Source organism: Ptiloglossa arizonensis, chromosome 2 (assembly GCF_051014685.1).
Source record: "Ptiloglossa arizonensis isolate GNS036 chromosome 2, iyPtiAriz1_principal, whole genome shotgun sequence".
Taxonomy (NCBI): domain Eukaryota; kingdom Metazoa; phylum Arthropoda; class Insecta; order Hymenoptera; family Colletidae; genus Ptiloglossa; species Ptiloglossa arizonensis.
Window position 1 is genome coordinate 9,919,428 of NC_135049.1, and position 18,224 is coordinate 9,937,651.

At 39.7% G+C, this 18,224-nt stretch overlaps 1 protein-coding gene across 1 annotated transcript in view; it reads left to right on the plus strand.

The window, feature by feature from the left end:
• Positions 1-18,224, plus strand: part of LOC143154793 (uncharacterized) — a 135,933-nt gene that overhangs the window by 116,674 nt on the left and 1,035 nt on the right. The gene's annotated exons all lie outside the window — the stretch shown is intronic.

Below are 18,224 nucleotides of genomic sequence, written 5' to 3' on the forward strand. Positions count from 1 at the left end.
GTACGTTTTCGATTAATTTTTACACAAAGAATCACTTTTTTCTTTTTTTCTACTGCAAATTCTATTCCACTTTCTATAAGAGGTTTCTCAACACATGGTAAATATTCTAGGGATAGATTGAGAATCCAGGAACAATGACAAGATTTTATTGCATATTATAAGATATTCATTAGGTATGTTGATTCTGTTAACGCAATAGTTTATATTGAAAATAAAAATTGTGACTTATCCTGAGAAAGAAATGATTGATTGATTAATATGAGGTTTAGATTTGTGACGTCGAACAACTGTAATTTATTTTAATATGCCCTGACAAGTTCAAAATAATTTATCAACGTATCGAACAAGCTTACTACAAATTCGAAACTCACCAGTATCCTTTCAAAAGGTTCGAAAATCTATAATGAAACATGTTGAAACTTGAATTTGAACGATGGATAGGTATTATAAAAGATACGAATAATTGGTAAAACCTTGAACAGGCTGTAAATTGGAAACACGATCATATTAGGAATATGTCTGCTACACTGTGTACGTTTACTATACTATTTATATGTTAAAAAATATGATACACACGTGTAAGGTTGTACTTAGCGTGTAAATAAATTATAGATACAAAATGGTAATTGTCGACAGAAAGCTTTGTAAAAAAATCAATACTTTCTTACGAAATTACACATGCTGGAAAAAGACTAATACTTCGTGAATTTACTATAGAGAGAAGTAACAGGTAACCTTGAAACAGATATGTCTTGTTTCGAATTATTTCAGTTTACGTCTCAAGTTGGGTCATGACGTAGTAAGAATATATAGTACGCACAAACTATTGAATCATAGATTAAAAAACTGAATACACATATTAAAGAACAGAGTCTAATCGTTCCCCAGTGTATATAAATTAATAACTTCTCCTTTAATAATTACTAACAATTTTCAAAGCTTCAATATGTATTTCAACAATTCAACTTCGACTTGGAGGGAACTCGATTATTTTCGAAACTGATACAAAAGTTCAGAGACTTGCTTGCTAATATTGTTACCAAAATAACAATTTTTAAATAAATTTTTATTCAAAACGGACACGTTTTCCGTTTCTTCCTCTTAAAATCAAAATTGTACATAAATTTAAATTATTCTCGTGCCTTGTAAGACTCTTCGATCTTACCTATTTTCACATATTTTCGCTAATAATTTTCCATACTCGACCCATAATCCACCATCACCGATAACCATACACAGATAAGTTTCAAAAAAAAAATAACTTATTCGCACATATTTCTGCTAACGTACCAACGAACGCAAGGTATTGAATGTTTTAAACAACGTTCAATATTTCCCAGAGGATCGGGTGACGCCCGATTTTTGACGATTTATTAATAGAGATCGAGTCGCCGATGCTCACGGTATTTTTATTACGGGAAGAATACGGCGCGTGCCATTCAATTTTCACGACTGCATACCGCGCGGCGGTGCAATCTATATGCACCGAGACGCGGACATCCAAGAATGCCAGAAATATAAGTGGTTTTGTAGAAGACGGATGAAGGAGCAGGAGAGGTTGGACGGTAGAGGGGGTGGGGGCGGTGTGGGGGGAATCCAAGGAAGGAATCCAAAACTTTTTCCTTAATGAATACATGCGACACACAAACGGATTATATTCCGTCCTCGGTTCGCTCCGAGTTTGCCAGAACGATGTGGACTCGAGAAGTGGTCTCTCGACTGGTATAGGCAGACTTAGGCGTCGGCGGTTGTCCATTGAAATGGTGGGGTGGAACGGAGGTAGGACAACGACGTCAAAAAGAGGGAGAGAGAGATCTCGTTGTATCGATCGGCGTCATAAAATCCATTTTATGACTTGGACGCTGTCCAGTGACTGGTGTATTAGCCGTCGCATTGCCTCGCAAATAAAACGCTCTTCTACTCTTGAACCCCCTTTAACCACCTCGCCTCGTCCCCGTCGATGTCGGACGGTCGTCAGACGCCATCAACTTTCGTCTGTATCCCGCGTCTCTTCCCACCATTTCTCTTTCTCTCCGTCTATCCGTCCGTGTGTACCTGTTTTGGCTCTCGTTCGGCCTCGATACACGCCGGTAAGTTTATAGGCAAAAATACCAGGGCTAGACAATCTCCTTCATGGTCTCGTACCTCCCGGCGGTTTATCCGCCGCGAAAACAGTCGAACGTGGTATACCCTCGATTATTCATCTGTGTTTGCACCCATCCAGGTCGTGCCACGTTTTTAAAGGGTTTCGATCCACGTTCGGTAACGAACAACCGTTTGCGGGGCAGCACGTATGCCCGCGATCGACCCTCCGGTTGTTTAAAAGATTTCCGCGTCTTCGGAGGGTGGCCTCGCCCCCGTTGAATCTCGAGTCAAGGAACAGAGGAAAGACGAGAAAAAAGTCAAGGGAATATCTCCTCGCCGCGAATCCGAAAAAAAACTTTCATTACCGTACCCTGTAAACAAAAAGAGTAGGGAAAGTAGAGAGAGAGAAAAATATACGCCGCGCCACGAATACGAAAAGTTTCGAATCTCGCGAGGGGACGAGAAACCGAGCCTCACCGGGAGTGCTCGGCGACCTCTTACCGATTTTTCGAATTATCCGAAACGAGAATTTGTCGCGCGAACAACGCGTCGAGATCTCGTCTCGGTCGAGCGAATATGCCTGAATGTGCCAGGTATATAATTGGTCGACAGTCTCGGTCGAGATCTCGTTCGAGATCTCGTTCGAGGTGTTTCGTTCTCACCGGCGCTACTCCTTACGGCCACGAGATCACGTATATGTATATAAACGCGTGGCACGTACACGCGGTTAATGTACGATATTTGGGGCGGTTGTTTCCGCGTGGGTGTATCGCGCGGAACAATAACTCGTTCGCGCAAGGCATATTCAGGGTCGTTTTAATCGGCTCGTCCGAACGATCGCGAATCAGCGTGCCGGTGAGATACGTAACTCGTCGTCAGGACGGTCGTTTCGCAAATTGGTCTCGCACGTAGAGCATACCGGGGTAGCACAGAGGGAAATTGAGGGGAGGAGGAGGAGGAGAGCGGGGTAGGAGTGTATGGTAGGAGAGGATTCGCGCGTACCAGCTCGTAGCCAAGGATAATTAATCCCAATTGAATTAATTAGATTCGCATGGCGAAAATTAAGTACCGTCGGGAGTTGCAACACGCGCGTAATATAGGGTACGTTGCTTTTTGCTACCCAGGACGCAATAACCCGGCGTGCTTTCCAGGAAATCAATGGAATAATTGAACCACTAAATTTGCGACGTCGTCTGCCCCGGTGTTTTCGATAACGGGTGCACGACACCGACGCGAATTGAATTATTCGCTAGGGGGTGGGTGGGTGGTGGAATTGGGGGTGTGTTTAGAGTGACGTGGGGGTGGATGGTGGGGATGGGCGTCACGGGTTCTCGATATCCAAGGCCAAGGAACCCGTTCGTCAGGATTTGCCGAAAGGCGACCACACAGCGAGCCTATAGGCGCGCCCGATGACAAGACGCGCCATTATCTCGAGTTAATAAATTGTTCTACGCTGCCAGCTGCAAGTGTAACCGCTTGATCTGCAATTTGCACGAGACTGCGCCACTCGTCGCGCCCTGTCAAGCTAATCGTAAGCCTTATCGTAATTGCAAATGCGACAGCAACATCCGTAAACGCTTCTCCCTGCGGGTAGGGTGAGAAGAAGATGGGACGGTTAGACGTAGGCCGCCATTGTTTCGTCACAGTCGTATATCACGTATTCCTGTTAACGACGCGGAAACCCGATACAGTAATTTCGCACATAACCTCCACGGGCGAGAACGATTGAAACGCTTCGTTCCGCTCCACGGGGCTCTTTGCCGTGTGGTATTTCTTCCTGGCGTGTTGCAGCCTCCTCTGTGATATTTTAAACGATAACGCGTGTCTTCCTCTCCGTACTTCTTGCTCGTCTTTCGTTTTTCGCTTTCAGCGAGGGGATCTCGTTTTGCGGAGTACTCGCGCCAGTTGCCCCCGTTTCGTGAGAATAATTACACAATGTGTGACGTATGAGAAGCTGTTCGAACAGTTTTGTCCTTCGATAATACTTATTGAACAGTACTATATTGAACAGTTGTTCAAACAGTTTTGTCGTTCGATAATACTTATTGAACAGTACTACATTGAACAGTTGTTCAAACAGTCTTGTCATTCGATAATACTTATTGAACAGTACTATATTGAACAGTTGTTCGATAAGTTTTGTCGTTCAATAATACTTATTGAACAGTTGTTCGAACAGTTTTGTCGTTCGATAATACTTATTGGACAGTACTATATTGAACAGCTATTCGATCAGTTTTGTCGTTCGATAATAGTTACTGAACAGTACTACATTGAACAGTTGTTCAAACAGTTTTGTCGTTCGATAATACTTATTGAACAGTACCACATTGAACAGTTGTTCAAATAGTTTTGTCGTACGATAATATTTATTGAACAGTACTGTTCAATTTAGTACTGTTCAATAAGTGTTAGTTAGTATTAGTTAGTATAAGTTATTTCGATAATATTTATTGAACAGTACTGTTCAATGTAGTACTGTTCAATAAGTATTAGTTAGTATATAGTAAGTTATCGAACGACAAAACTTATTGAACAACTTATTATAATTCGTATTATACTTCTCGAGTGACCCACGTTCGTCCACCGAGAATTAAAACATCCTATATATGAAAATCAAACGATACCCTAAAATTTCTAAGCGAAAGTGTACTAAATTGTTCAATAAGTTTTGTTTAATTCGATAATAGTACTAGATTACTCAATAAGTATTATCGAACGACAAAACTTATTGAATAATTTAGTACACTGTCGCTTAGAAATTTTAGGGTACCCTTTGATTTTTCTGTACAGGATGTTTTAACTCTCGAAGGCCGAACGTGGGTCACTCGAGACCCGAGGTTTCGCGACAACTAAAACTTCTCCCGATCGGAAAGGTTTAGGCAATTTTTACTTTTAAGCAGATATTTGAACTGGTATAATTAAAAAAAAACAGTCGTAATTCAGAAGCAAGTCGTATCGAACATACGATAATACGAGTTAAATAATATCTTCTTTCTTATTTTTTACTCTGAACTTGTGCTCACATATTTTAGAATACTCCATATTAGAAGTGTTTTTTATATACACATATTTGCTTTACGCAGTATTTAATTACGTTATGTTTTTTTTAACTCGAAGAATGTAGTTTACCGGGAACTAAATACATTTGGAGTTGAAAACATTCTAAATAGATAAATAAATGCTCAATGGCTACACACACGCATCCCCGCAATTGGTGTGGGTGCGTAGGGAACGAATGGGTCTAGGTTTGGTCCAGGTTAGGCAAACCACACGTCGGGGAACGTGATAACGTAAACAGTGTTTTCGAGCATACTTGTTTCACTGTAAAATTTTACTCTTTCGTATTGAAAATACATTATTTAGACGCCATATGAAATAAAAATTGCATTTTGTAGATATTCTTTAGAAAAATACGGAAAATTTAGAAGACTGTTCTTTCTTCGAAAAACTTGATACATTGAGTTGAAAATTTACAGCACTAAAATTTCTGCATCGCAATATAATTATAAAGGTCCCTCTTAAAAATTATACTTCGATAATGCTTCGTTAACACTTAAGGATAGTAGCTTCAGAAGAATGTCTTATTTTAGACATTAAATATGTCCGAAGAGGATTATAAATTATTTAATCGAAACATCGAATCGAATGTAGATTGTTCAATAAGTTTGATCGTTCGATGAAACTTATTGAACAACCTATTAGAATGTCCTCGTAAATGAATCAACGTTTTGTCTCGTTTTCACGAGAACAACTAGTCCCATTAATATTTGCGGATGGAGTTATTGCTTGCCACATTCATTTACCAGACACGTGTATTTTCTCACGCAAACATTGTTTAAAGTGTCAAAGCAGTTACTATTTACATTCCCAGGACTTGGAAGTCCTAGAAGGACATTAGATGTCTGCTACCCTGTTCACCTACCTCTCAAGGCGCACTGGTCAACGACTCCAAGGAAGTTTCACCAAAGTGTCACCCAATTAAGTTAAAACAAACAGACTCGATACCTTCTCTGTACATACAGTGTACAAAAATACGAACATTGTAAATAAAAGACGGTTAACCCTAGTTGTCTCGAAGCTAACTCTGTTTAACCTCTAGACCAAGCACGGGTATACACAGTCAATATCTTGTAATTTACAAAAGGCATTTGCAAAGTTTTTAACGTCCATTTTGACGAGACTTTACTCTTGCAAAATAGACAAAAAAGAAACATTCTTTTAGTCTCAGCAAATGAAATTTGAGGAACGAAATAACTCTTAGAAGTATCGTTCCTTTGCTGTTGTCTTAAAAAATATTATAGAATCGAAGAAATTTTTTCGACAAGCTTTTAGTTTCTGATGGAAAATAATTTGTATACAAACGAACAATTCTAATAAAGAATCATTTTCAACAACCTCGAGTTCGAAGTTATCATCGTGATGATAAAAAGGTAACCTGTCCTTATTTCGAACTTACAATTACGTTTAATTTTTCTCATTTAACAACAATATCACGCACACGTTGATAATTGATCGAAACGAAGGGATGAAATCGAAAACGAAGGTAACAAGAATGATCTTTCGTTAAAATTTATTATTGGCAGCGTGCCACCGCGTTCCATTAAAAACGCAAAACGTTTGTCTAGAAATGTCTTTTTATCAGTGACACATTCCGACATAGCACCAAAGAGATAAAACTTCGGAAGAAGGACCATTCGCTAACTCACCCCTCCCCCCAGATAAATAAAAATAATGCTAAAGCCACTACGTTTCATGTATCCGAGCACTATACTTTACACCGCGTTACTCCATCCGTCAACTACATTTAACTGAAAATAGTCCCAATGAGGCAGTGTATAGTAGTAGTCCCCATGAGTGTAATTGAAATTACTACCAATAATTCACCAGCGTGGTCAATAAACAAAACTAGAGTCGAAAATCACGCGCGTATCATGTATCCGAGCGCTACCGTACCGTACACATCGTGATTGCTTACGATTAAACAATACCTATTATATATACACATTGTCCCGCGAGTGGAGTCTTCCTACGCTACGAAGCACACCGGACGTTTCTTTTTGTATCCGTCTCGAGCGATTCCGCGCAAATATTATAAATTTCTGAATTAATAGCGCGACGAGATAAGAAGGGAAAGTAAACGAGCTCGCATTAAAGCGACGGCTCCTCGCGTTTTCTTCGCGCACCCACCGAAACCAAGGACCACGGTGATTGATAAGGCGATCCTAGCCAGCGATAGCCATGATCGAGGAGCTCGAAATTCAGAACGCAGTTGCACGTTGAACACAAACGGTAAATTTCTCGGGTGAAATTCTCGTGGAACGTGAATTCGGTGCGTGGTATGCAAAAAAGAAAAGGGACTTTACGTCGATCATTGGCCGCACGAAGCAAGACACTTCGTTTCTTCGTTCGTTTTCACGCGTCTCCGACTTGGATGATACGCTACAGTCGAATCGACCGGGATAAATTCAATGTTCATTGTTTCACGAGACCGAGTCAATTATTTTGAGCCCGTCGATCGCCGCGCCAGCAGCCGGGTACCTCATGATTAATATCTCTTCGACGTTCTAATACAGTTTACGTTTCAACCTGATTCTTCGGAATGCTCGTAGGATCTGGCAAGGGTAGAAGTTGGCAGTAATATCCTGGGCTTTCGGGTCCAAATGTATTTGAAGGAAGCCAAAAAAGTAGTGCCAAATAGACAAATACGCAGCGATATGAAAATTAAGCGCGTATAAAGTGTGCCATCCAAAACGGATCGGTCTATTTTTTTCCTACCGTATGATCCCGAGCATGATATTACCATTAACCTTTTCGAGCCTGACGGTAATGCGTGCACGGTATTTTTTTTTTTATTATTAATAATAATAGCGTTTCTCGAACACTTCCTTCCAAACACCCTCGATGAAGGGAATATATTTGACGGAATACCTCGGAAGAGAATTAAATTGTTATTCTTTTTAAATGGATTCTAGACCCGTCTTTTAATCAAATTTGACGTAAATAGTTTTATTACTTAGAAATGGTTTTGTTTAATTCGAACTTTTTGTATATTGATTACTGGAGAAATGTGTGTCAAAAGTATGAGTAACAATTCTTGGGATATATTTAATACTAATTTGATAAAAACTTTAATAAATTGATTCGTGTGTTGAGTAATATTAAAGAATCCCTGGTATTTGACTTTTGTGTAAAACTATTTCATTGGTTACAAAGAATCTGATAAACTTCGCTTTAACTTTGATCAGAGTAGATTGAAAATATGTAATATGTTTCGAAAAACAATCTCTATAATATTACCTAAAAGCTACGAACCTGATCCAATATTTCGTGTAAGTATAAATTAATATTACGATTATTAGCAATAGAGAGAAATGGTGGGAACGAAAGGAAGAAAATTGTAAATAGAAAAACAGTAACAAAAGAGATGTAATAGATTGTTCAATAAGTTTTGTCGTTTGATAAGAAATGGAACTGTTAGATTCGTCGTTTTATTTTTCTAAAGATGGTACTACTGTTTGATGAACACATTTGAAGTTTCATGTATATTTACGTATATTTACAGTTGTTCGAAATTGAAGTGGCATAGTATTTTTTTTACAATGGAAGAAACGACAAAATTTATTGAACAACCTAGTAGTGGTTCCTGCTTTCAAATGGTAAAATTAAGGCCACTGATTCATTTAAAATACTATTTGAAATAAATAGCGATTTTTATCTCAAGTTGAGGCCAATAAGGTCGTAAAAGTCGTTTCTTCAATCCGATATCAAAATTGTAACTTGAAAGCGGGAATTATCATTATGTGAAGTTCTCCTCGAGGATGGGAAAATTGATATATTTTTGAAGTTTAAAATATAAGTTCGAAAGGGAACTATATCAACAGTTTATAATTCCAATTACGTTCACCTATTAATTTACGTATTTCTGAATTTTTCTTAATTGCTCATTACCGATTCGGTTCAACTATTAAACGAAATATAATCTACTTTTCTAATTATTGCATACTTCCTAATTAAATAACAGAAAGTACTATTATCGTGCAAGTGGTACTTTCTAAAATTATTCTTCGATTAAACTGTTCTTTCGCATTGTCTTACAAACTATCGACAGATCTATACGAAACTTCACACATGTTCACCAAACAGTGGTACCATTTCCAGAAAAATAAAACAACGAATCCAACAGCTCCATTTCGAATGGAAATCATCAAACAGTAATACCATTACAACCCGATACCTCGATTTTTGATCGAACGACCTATAAACGATACCAAAGATACATTTCGAAAGTTTAATCGTACTTGAAAGAAAACTCGAAAACGTTATTGTTTCGCAAGATTCGTATTGCAAACCAGGCGAAACGAAAACAGTAAGAGATAACGGTCACGATAAAAAGCAACGACCGTCCAAAATACAATCTCTGTTTCGTTCTCTCCTTATCGTTCGATTTTCCCTAATCGCGAAGAAAAAAGACCGATCAACGAGACTCCCGTGGTCACAGTTGAAATTTCGTTCCCGGTTAAGGGTTAACTCGAATCGCGCGAATAAAAAGAACTTACCTGAAAAATGGTGTTCTTAACGAGCGAGTACGAGTCAGCCTGTGTAGATTACACGCGGGTAGATACAGCGAACAACGTGGTCCCTCTGTGTAGCGATTCGTGTGTACGGCCGGCGGCGTTATCTGTAGATTTAATTCGCCCGAAAGACGGCGTAGGAGGACGGGTGGGGGTGGACTGGGGTGGGGTGGGGGGTGTTCGGCGCAGAGTAGCGGCGATGTAGAAGGCAAAGGTCGCCCCTTGTTCTTGATACGCGACGGAAGTTAATTCGCCTTGAAGCCCCGCGGGGCGTGCGATTCACGAAAATTTTCCGGTCCCCGGTTGGACGTCAACCACGGAGAATAAGAGTGTCGTGCAACCTGTCCCAATGCAATTAAGATAAGCACCGACGATGTTTATAAATATTTCGCTCTATTCCCCATTTTACGGAGGAGGCCGAAGTCGGATATCTAGCAGGGAATACTTGGCGTGACCGGCCGCGGGCGAGAGAACGCCACGGAGAACTTTCGTATTCGCCGACACCGAACCGGGTTTCGTCCTTCTTCGTCGTTTCTCCCCTCCATTCCCCCCACTCTTCCACATCGCTGTACGCGCCCCTCCCCACTCCCTCGTCCACCGCGGGAGCTTTTATGTGGGTTAGTTTGGGTTAGGTTGGACGCAGCTACGTGCGAACGGGACCCGTGTCGCGGCGCTCGAAATAACCAATGGGGGATCAGAACGCGTGCAACGTCTCGCATGAAAAATTACAAGAGTGTACACTTTTGTCCGTTCGTGGGTCCCGTTTCGTTCGTTACTCCCACGGCGTTTCCTGTTTCCGTTTTACCGTGCGTCGCGATCCTGTGCTATTCCGTTTCTCGCCCACGACGACGGTAACTCATCGCTAAGAAACCGTTCCAGTCGTGACTAGTCGTTGGTGTGGCGGCGAAATTGCGCCCTCGAAGTCGCTCGTGAGATTAAAACGTCTCGAGCATCATCACGGCGTGACCCGCGGAACGAAAACAGCCGCGACCCATTTGAATTTTCCATGCCGGAACGACGTGGCGCGCGGCCATGCTCAACCTGGCAACGGGTTGGTTTATTTATTACGATAATGCACCGATCTGCGTATCGGTGGGGATATTTCCACGAGTACGGGAGGCGTTAAAAATTTGAACCCCGGTGGCCTTCGTCGAATCTGTTACGTGTAAATGGGAATGTAACGGGTCACCTTGTCGAATTTTACAGTTTGTTGTAACGCACGATACATTTGTATTATAAAAACGAAAGAGCAATTTGTGTTGATGTTCCGAACGGAGCTATTACGATATTTCAATGTTTACAGGGAGAGTCAATTTTGGTTTAGTTTAGAGCGAGACTTGATGGTTTTACCGCACGTTTGAATTTTCGCGCCATTCACATTTTCGACGCCATATTTCTTTCTTTCTTTCTTACGGAGTCGTTTACTTGTATTGTGGTACAAGGGTATCGGTATCGGTATTCTTGATTTACATCTGAACAAAGAATTGGATAATGTAACTGTTAAATGTACAGAGTATTTAGTCCCTCTTGGGTATTTCTCTTATTATTTGATTTAAAAGGCCAAGTAATATTTCAATTTTTATTTACACTTAACGGTGTTTATTCTCCTACACGTTTCGTATTCATAAGTTCAATTTTAATCTATGGTTTGCAGAAATTATTTACATATCCGACATACATTCGACGAAATTGTTGCTACAATTCCAAATGTTAATTATTTCAAGTACCTCGTTTTTATGAAATACTTTTTAGGTTAGTGTCGGCGTGCCTATGAGTAAATTTAAAAGTTATCAAAATCTCGGATGAAAATCGTCAAGTAACACGCTGTTGGTTTTTTCATAAGTCACGTACTTTTCAAAATTGCAATTGTAATCGTAGTTTCTTAAAATGGAATACCATATTTTTGTAACATTATCTCATAACTAAATTGAAAAGGAAAGTAATAACTCACAGTGTACCCTGGCCTTAGGATAACTCTAAATATCCACATCCATGGTATACTAACTTACAAGTTGTTCAACTCTGCGTAATTTGAAAATGACTTGGAACGTCGTTAAGTGTCCTCTCAGATTGACAAAAATACAGAGAATGCGAGAAATTGTTACGATACGTGAGGTTGTAAATAATTACCTATCTATAGCAATACCGAGAAATTCGTTTCTCCTTCTCATGAAAGACAAGAGGGTCAGCGGATGAACTCTTTCTCAATTGAATCCTGTTAATTGAATGAGCATTATACGTCGGTCTTACCTGTCTCTGGTATAACGATCTCGCTAACAAATCTCAATAGCCGTTCAGAATATAGAACAGCTCGTCTTCTCCGGTCTGTTTCGAATCCGCTAAGTTCAAGGTTACCAGTTTCGTGCTAACCTTCCGTCAATAGGCCTACTCGTAAACCGCCTCGTGACGTGGCGTCACCTGCCTTGGTTTAAAGTGGCCAACCTGTCAAGTTGAGGACGAGTGGAGTTATCTCGTCTTATTTATTTCTACGATCCACCACACCGTCGCAGTGGCCCATTCTCGTGCTGGCACTTCTTTAACGCACAGCGCCTGGTTTGGTAGATCTGTAACCACGGTAATGTGGCCAAGGTAGTCGTCGAGTATCACTTGTCCTTCGACGGTTCGAAGGGTAGGTTTCCTGAGAGGTTCTCGTTGTGCCAGATCTTCTTTTGCGGACGTAATCCGTAGCTTCTCCTTACTAACGATCGTCACACCGGTGTGTTCTGTAAATGGGGACCTCACTGGTAAGGGTGCCTCGCTCTTCGTTCAACACAATACGGACTTTCTGTTCGAATCTTGACCCCATGCATAATTACGACTCTCGTCGTCTCCTACGAGACTATTGAGTGTGGTTTCGCGACAGGCTAAACCCGATTCATTTACCGTACAGTAATTCTCCGTTTTCGAGTAACAACTTTTACTCTGAATTCAAGTGACGGAATCGTCCACGTTTTCACTGTTGATGTTTGTAGCGAAATCTCTATTATCGCGCGAAAATGAATATCATTCATAATTTGAATAACGTAAAGGAAAAAAAATAGGACAAACGTGATCGTATTTGGATTTATTTTCATTTCGCCGGTCCATTAATGATAGTACATGGAGAAAAACAGCAGACGTTTTATTGCAATTTAACCGTTACAATTTTTCCATTACGGATATAATGGAAAATATCATTTATATTTCACATTTGTGGCCGGTGGACTAATAAGTATGCAGTGTCACTTTAAAGTTTCAGCCATCGAGAGCAGGTAATGCGAGACCTGCTCACTGTTACTCTAACAGTATCTTGCTTACTCTCAGTGTATACTACGTAGTAGTATTTTGCTTACTCTCAGTGTATACTATCTAGAATCACCTTGCTTATACTCAGTAGTATACATCTCAATCTATACTACGTAGTAGTATTTTGCTTACTCTCAGTGCATACTATCTAGTAGTGTCTTGATCACTTTCAGTGTATACTACCTATTAGTGTCTTGTTTACACTCAGTGTATACTACTCACTCTCCTCGTTGGACTGTACTTTGAAATTGGACCTCAGCTTGAGATAAAAATCGCTACCTACCCTTGTTTCAAGCGAATCGGTGGACACGACTTTGTCGCTCGAAAGCGAGAGTTACCAATCTTACCGTTTTACTGCTGAGGCACGCGCCTTTGAAATATTTGAAATGTAGGTTGGCACTAGTATGTGGTACTTCTGGAACATTCGAATTGATTACTGTCCTTGTAGATATTATTGACTCTCTCTCTACAGAATACATGTAGCACATATGCGAATAATGTTTCCATTTTCCTTACTGAAATTAAACATCCGCCGACCTCGGCTTAGAACAGGTATACTGCCGCCCATAAGTCACTGAAATATACTTGTTTGGCTTGGACAATTCGACTACAGTATCGATACAATTTTCTGAATCGTCCTTATTGATTTGTTTTATTATACTTATTAAGATAAATGTAGATATCTAAAGTCAAAGATGAACTTGTAGAGAATATTATAAAAAGTTTGGAACGAAATTAATACAGAAATACTAAAAGAAATTAATCGATAGCGGATAAATTCATGAAAATTTAAAATTGTTCGCTAAATGTTTGGTAAAGTCCTTAACCTACGATACGATTTACTTTATTCCATATACTTTAAAGAATTGATAAGTGCTAGTTTCATTTTATAATTGACACTACACCTCGTTGTTAATTCGTTCTACTTTTTCATTTATTAATTGTTTCGTGATTTATGTACGCGAGTGCAGGTGTGGTGCATTTGGGTGTCATTGGTGTTCACTCGGTTGCTCATGTTTCGATAGTAGCGCGCTAAAACCTCTTTGTAACATGACCTGGCGCTTAGCAAATTTACGAGGTCACTTAGACGATTATAATGATTCACTGAACCCGAACTAGTCTCGAAGTTGCAAATTATTGAACCCATCCAATACCCATTCAACGGTCTCTAAATCATCTATACCCACTGGATTACACACGACTAATTATTTAGACAAACTTTATACCATAATTCGGTTTGATACTTTTTCAAAACTTTACGTGGGTACTCTAGAACATATTGCACTTCCTTTCGACGAAAATGTTTATCTCACCAGGTCCATTCATTCGTGTTCTGTGTACTCTACACGTGATAGGCTATCTCGCCATTTTCACGCTATTCCTCTCAACTTTGCTGGTGCACAGATGACAGTTTCATTTCAGTAATAGAGATTTTTTCACCTTTCAATCTTCTTCAGTCATTATACTCAACTGTGAGCTTGATACTCGCCCCTAAATTAAATTCTAATGAAACACCTGTTGTTTTTCCTGAGTGGCGTTCCTCTTCTAATTTATCGTACGATGTGTCATAATTTGAGTTGCAATGATAGTTGTACCGCCATTGAATGCTACCACATCATGGGACAGATTATACACAATTCATTGTTTATAATATCCTTGAAATAGCAGACTCTATAATAGTTGTACAAATTGTTATACAAAACATTGTTACGTTTGTGACTCTGCTGCACATATCTACACTGCATTCAATCCTAGGATGACTTTTACCGAGTTTTATTTCTGAAGTCATTTGAAATCTCTGTACGAAAATAATGTTATTCGTAACAAATATATTGGTAAATGTCCCCTTATATAATAATTTTATAATTGTCTTTCTTTTACTCGTGCAGACTTTAATAGCATGCACTGTCCCTATAATGCTAATAACCTTATCGTTTCTTCGAGTCAAAATAACTTAATTTTAATGTAACACATACTTTGTTAAAATATTGTGTTGCAGTAGTGTGTTGTGCATTCCAAGCAAAATGTTAAGAGTTTCTACGTAGAACTAATATTTTGTTGCGCTATTGAGTCGCTATCGGATCCTGTTCAATCTTGTTCATGGTATGCTATGGCTCTTATGGCAGATTAATGTCAAGAGGGTTAGTTCGAAGTTCGATGTGAGAAGATGGTGATTAGACGTGATATCGCGGTACGCGAAAGTTGTAACAAGAACTTGATGCATTTATGAACAAAAACGATTAACAAGGGAAGACTGTACTCGAAAAGCTTGTCAAATTTTGGAAAAAATATAAAGTCATACCTCGACAAATAATAGCCTAATCTGTTCTACTGTTTGTATTGACTTTAAAGGAGTGAAAAAGCAACATTCAAACATCGAGTTACTTTCCTTTTATTCCATTATTTGTAAACGTCAGAAATATGAAACAATTTATACAGAATACTTTCTATTAGCAGACGTATCGTTTCGTTAAAAGTCTCGATAATTAAAAGTCGTATCAGTATACATATTCTATGGTTTCCTTGCAATAACAGAGACCATTGCGTTTCCAAGTAAAGCGTTGATTTTTAATTTTCCCCACTGAAGAATTATACCAAAATTCATGAGAATCATCCAGCTGAGAAACCGTTCGAATAACCCGAAGTGTCAACTCTGATACACGATCCCTGGAACGTATGAACCCTACTTTATGATGTTTCGCGTGTAATAAAGCGATATCTATGCTCGTAGGATCTCCAGGAGTCTCGCATGTTTAATTTACGCCTCAAGACACTTAATAGATTTCGTATTCGTAGCAGTCACGGTTATAGACAGATCAAGACTATCGGGCAGCCGCGATACTATCGTGTCGTAAATAGTAGGTGATCTAAGACCGACTTCTGTCCACGAGTCTGGCACCGCGCGTGCTTGCTTACATCCATCTCGGTGTGTTGAGATAGTCAAATGAAGATCAGATAGGACGAAGAAGCCCTTTGAATAAATCCTCAGACCGATAGGAAGGCGGTCCCAGGAGGTTTGCTCGACAGTGCGATAGCCGATAATGGCCTGGTTCAGGCACCGTCCAATTCTAGGGTTAATTACCATCGTTTTAACCCGCCATACCAGAGTCGTTTTGGAAAATTAATTTTACGACGATGGGGATGTCGATACTTCCGTTGCTTCGAAACCGTTTTCAAGGCGGGCCGCAAATAAACGATTCGATTAACTTGTTACGTCGAGGGGGAATTTTAAACGTTTATTCGATGCGTTAACGGATTTAATTGAAAAGTTTAACACGGACCTTAAGGTCCCATAGGCAGATACCACTGTCCGAGACTTATCATCTTCGTTCGCGGAGAAGGAGCTCGAGAAGTTGAAGAAACTGGTTTGGAATCTTCGAAGGAAGGTTCCACCTGTGTGAAGGTATGTAACTATCGATGAACGGTAATCGAAACGTTAAATCAGGACAAGCACGATCGTTATTCGTATCAATTGCGAAACAACGACCGGTTTCAAACCAACTCGAAGTTTAAGTGAACGCAATATTCTCCGGTATAGTTAGACGGTTGCTTTGGGCATCGATAACCGTTAGCTGACCAAGATGACACCACGACAGGGAGATGTTTCATCATCCACTACGAGGAACTCGTCGATGTTCTCGATCTACGAAACGCTAACGATCAACGGCACATTTAAAATGTTCAATTTCAATGAGTCGTTCTCGAGGCACGTGTACCGTTCTCCCCGGTGAATCCCAAGTGCTCGAACGTTATTTGTCGACTTAGGCGTGGAAATGATCTCCCCGGTGGCCACCGGGAGACCCTTTCCCATGGAAACGTCACGTTTATTTCCAACGGGCCCGTAGTTCGAAGAATTCAGCCGGCTCGGTGACTGCGTGAGGCGCGGCCATTTCGCTACTTGCGATCTTGTCGACGCCCTTGCTTGTCGCGCGTTGCTCGCAAACTCGACGTAAAAATTATAATGTACAAGTTTTTTTTTCCTTAACGCGTCCACGTCAGTAATTATCCAGCGAAAAGTTTCAATCGCTTGCATCTAATTACTGTGACGCGTTGGCCCCAGTCGCGTAAATGTTCGAAAGCGGGGACACACGCGATCAGGTGACGCCAATGGCGCACTTCGCGCAACTCGCCGGGAAAGATTTCTGCGAACGTTTCATTTTACTTGGGGATCCCGTTTCGGTGTTCACTGTTGCGAATTTTTGATCGCGTGGCCGTGTAAGTGGTACTCCTGCGCATAGACCTTCGGTGGGAAATTAAAGAAGGAGGGAAAGAATGTTTCAGGGTGGGATCTAGAGGTTCGAATCGATTTCTGTCGCTGTATTTGTATTTTATATTTTCTTACGTGTACAAATTGTTTTTTTTTTATATTTTATAGACATTGTTCGCAAACTTTAGTGTTGAATATATGGTACTCCTACGCATAGACCTTCGGTGGGAAATTAGAAAAGGGGAAACGAAGAATGTTTCAGGGTGGGATCTAGAGATTCGAATCGATTTCTGTCGCTGTATTTGTATTTTATATTTTCTTACGTGTACAAATTGTTTTTTTTCTTATATTTTATAGACATTGTTCGCAGACTTTAGCGTTGAATATATCGGCAAGCGTGGATAATCGTAGAAGGGGAAATTTTTTAATAGGATCATCGTTCATGGTTTTAGAATTACAAGGAAGCGTATTGGCTCCACTTGGATGTGGTTGAAAATGTTTAGGAGAGGCTTTTCAGAATCTAGGAAACAATTACTGAGAAAATTTCTCGTTATAATTTAAGATAGTGTTAAATATGCTAATTTTTCTCGAGGAAATTGCACGAGAAAAGAGAGAATATGAGCTTATTTTAGTGAGAAGCAAATTCGAGACATTTCACTAACGACATTTGGGTGAAACAAATTAGGATTCAGTCTATGGTCAACTCGAGATAGAAATGATCGATTTGTGGAATATAACCCAGGACTGTTGTATTGGACTTCAATAGTCTAAAGATCTTCTTTGTTATATTAGTTTACATCAACATAATTTCTGTATTTACACTGTGTTGACTATTAAATAGATATTATAACTAAGAAATTGTTCTCACTTAATTATCATGGTTATAGAAAGTGTCTTTGGTGTTAGCTATGGGTGATTACTTCGTTGTTATAGAATATGAAATATTTTTGTACATGTTGTGCGTAGAGATCATGAACATTAAGAATAGTAGAAGTAAACCATTAACAAAAATAAATTAATCGAAAGCGTATTATTATTCATGGTCTGCGAGTTCGAAAACTACAATGTACTTA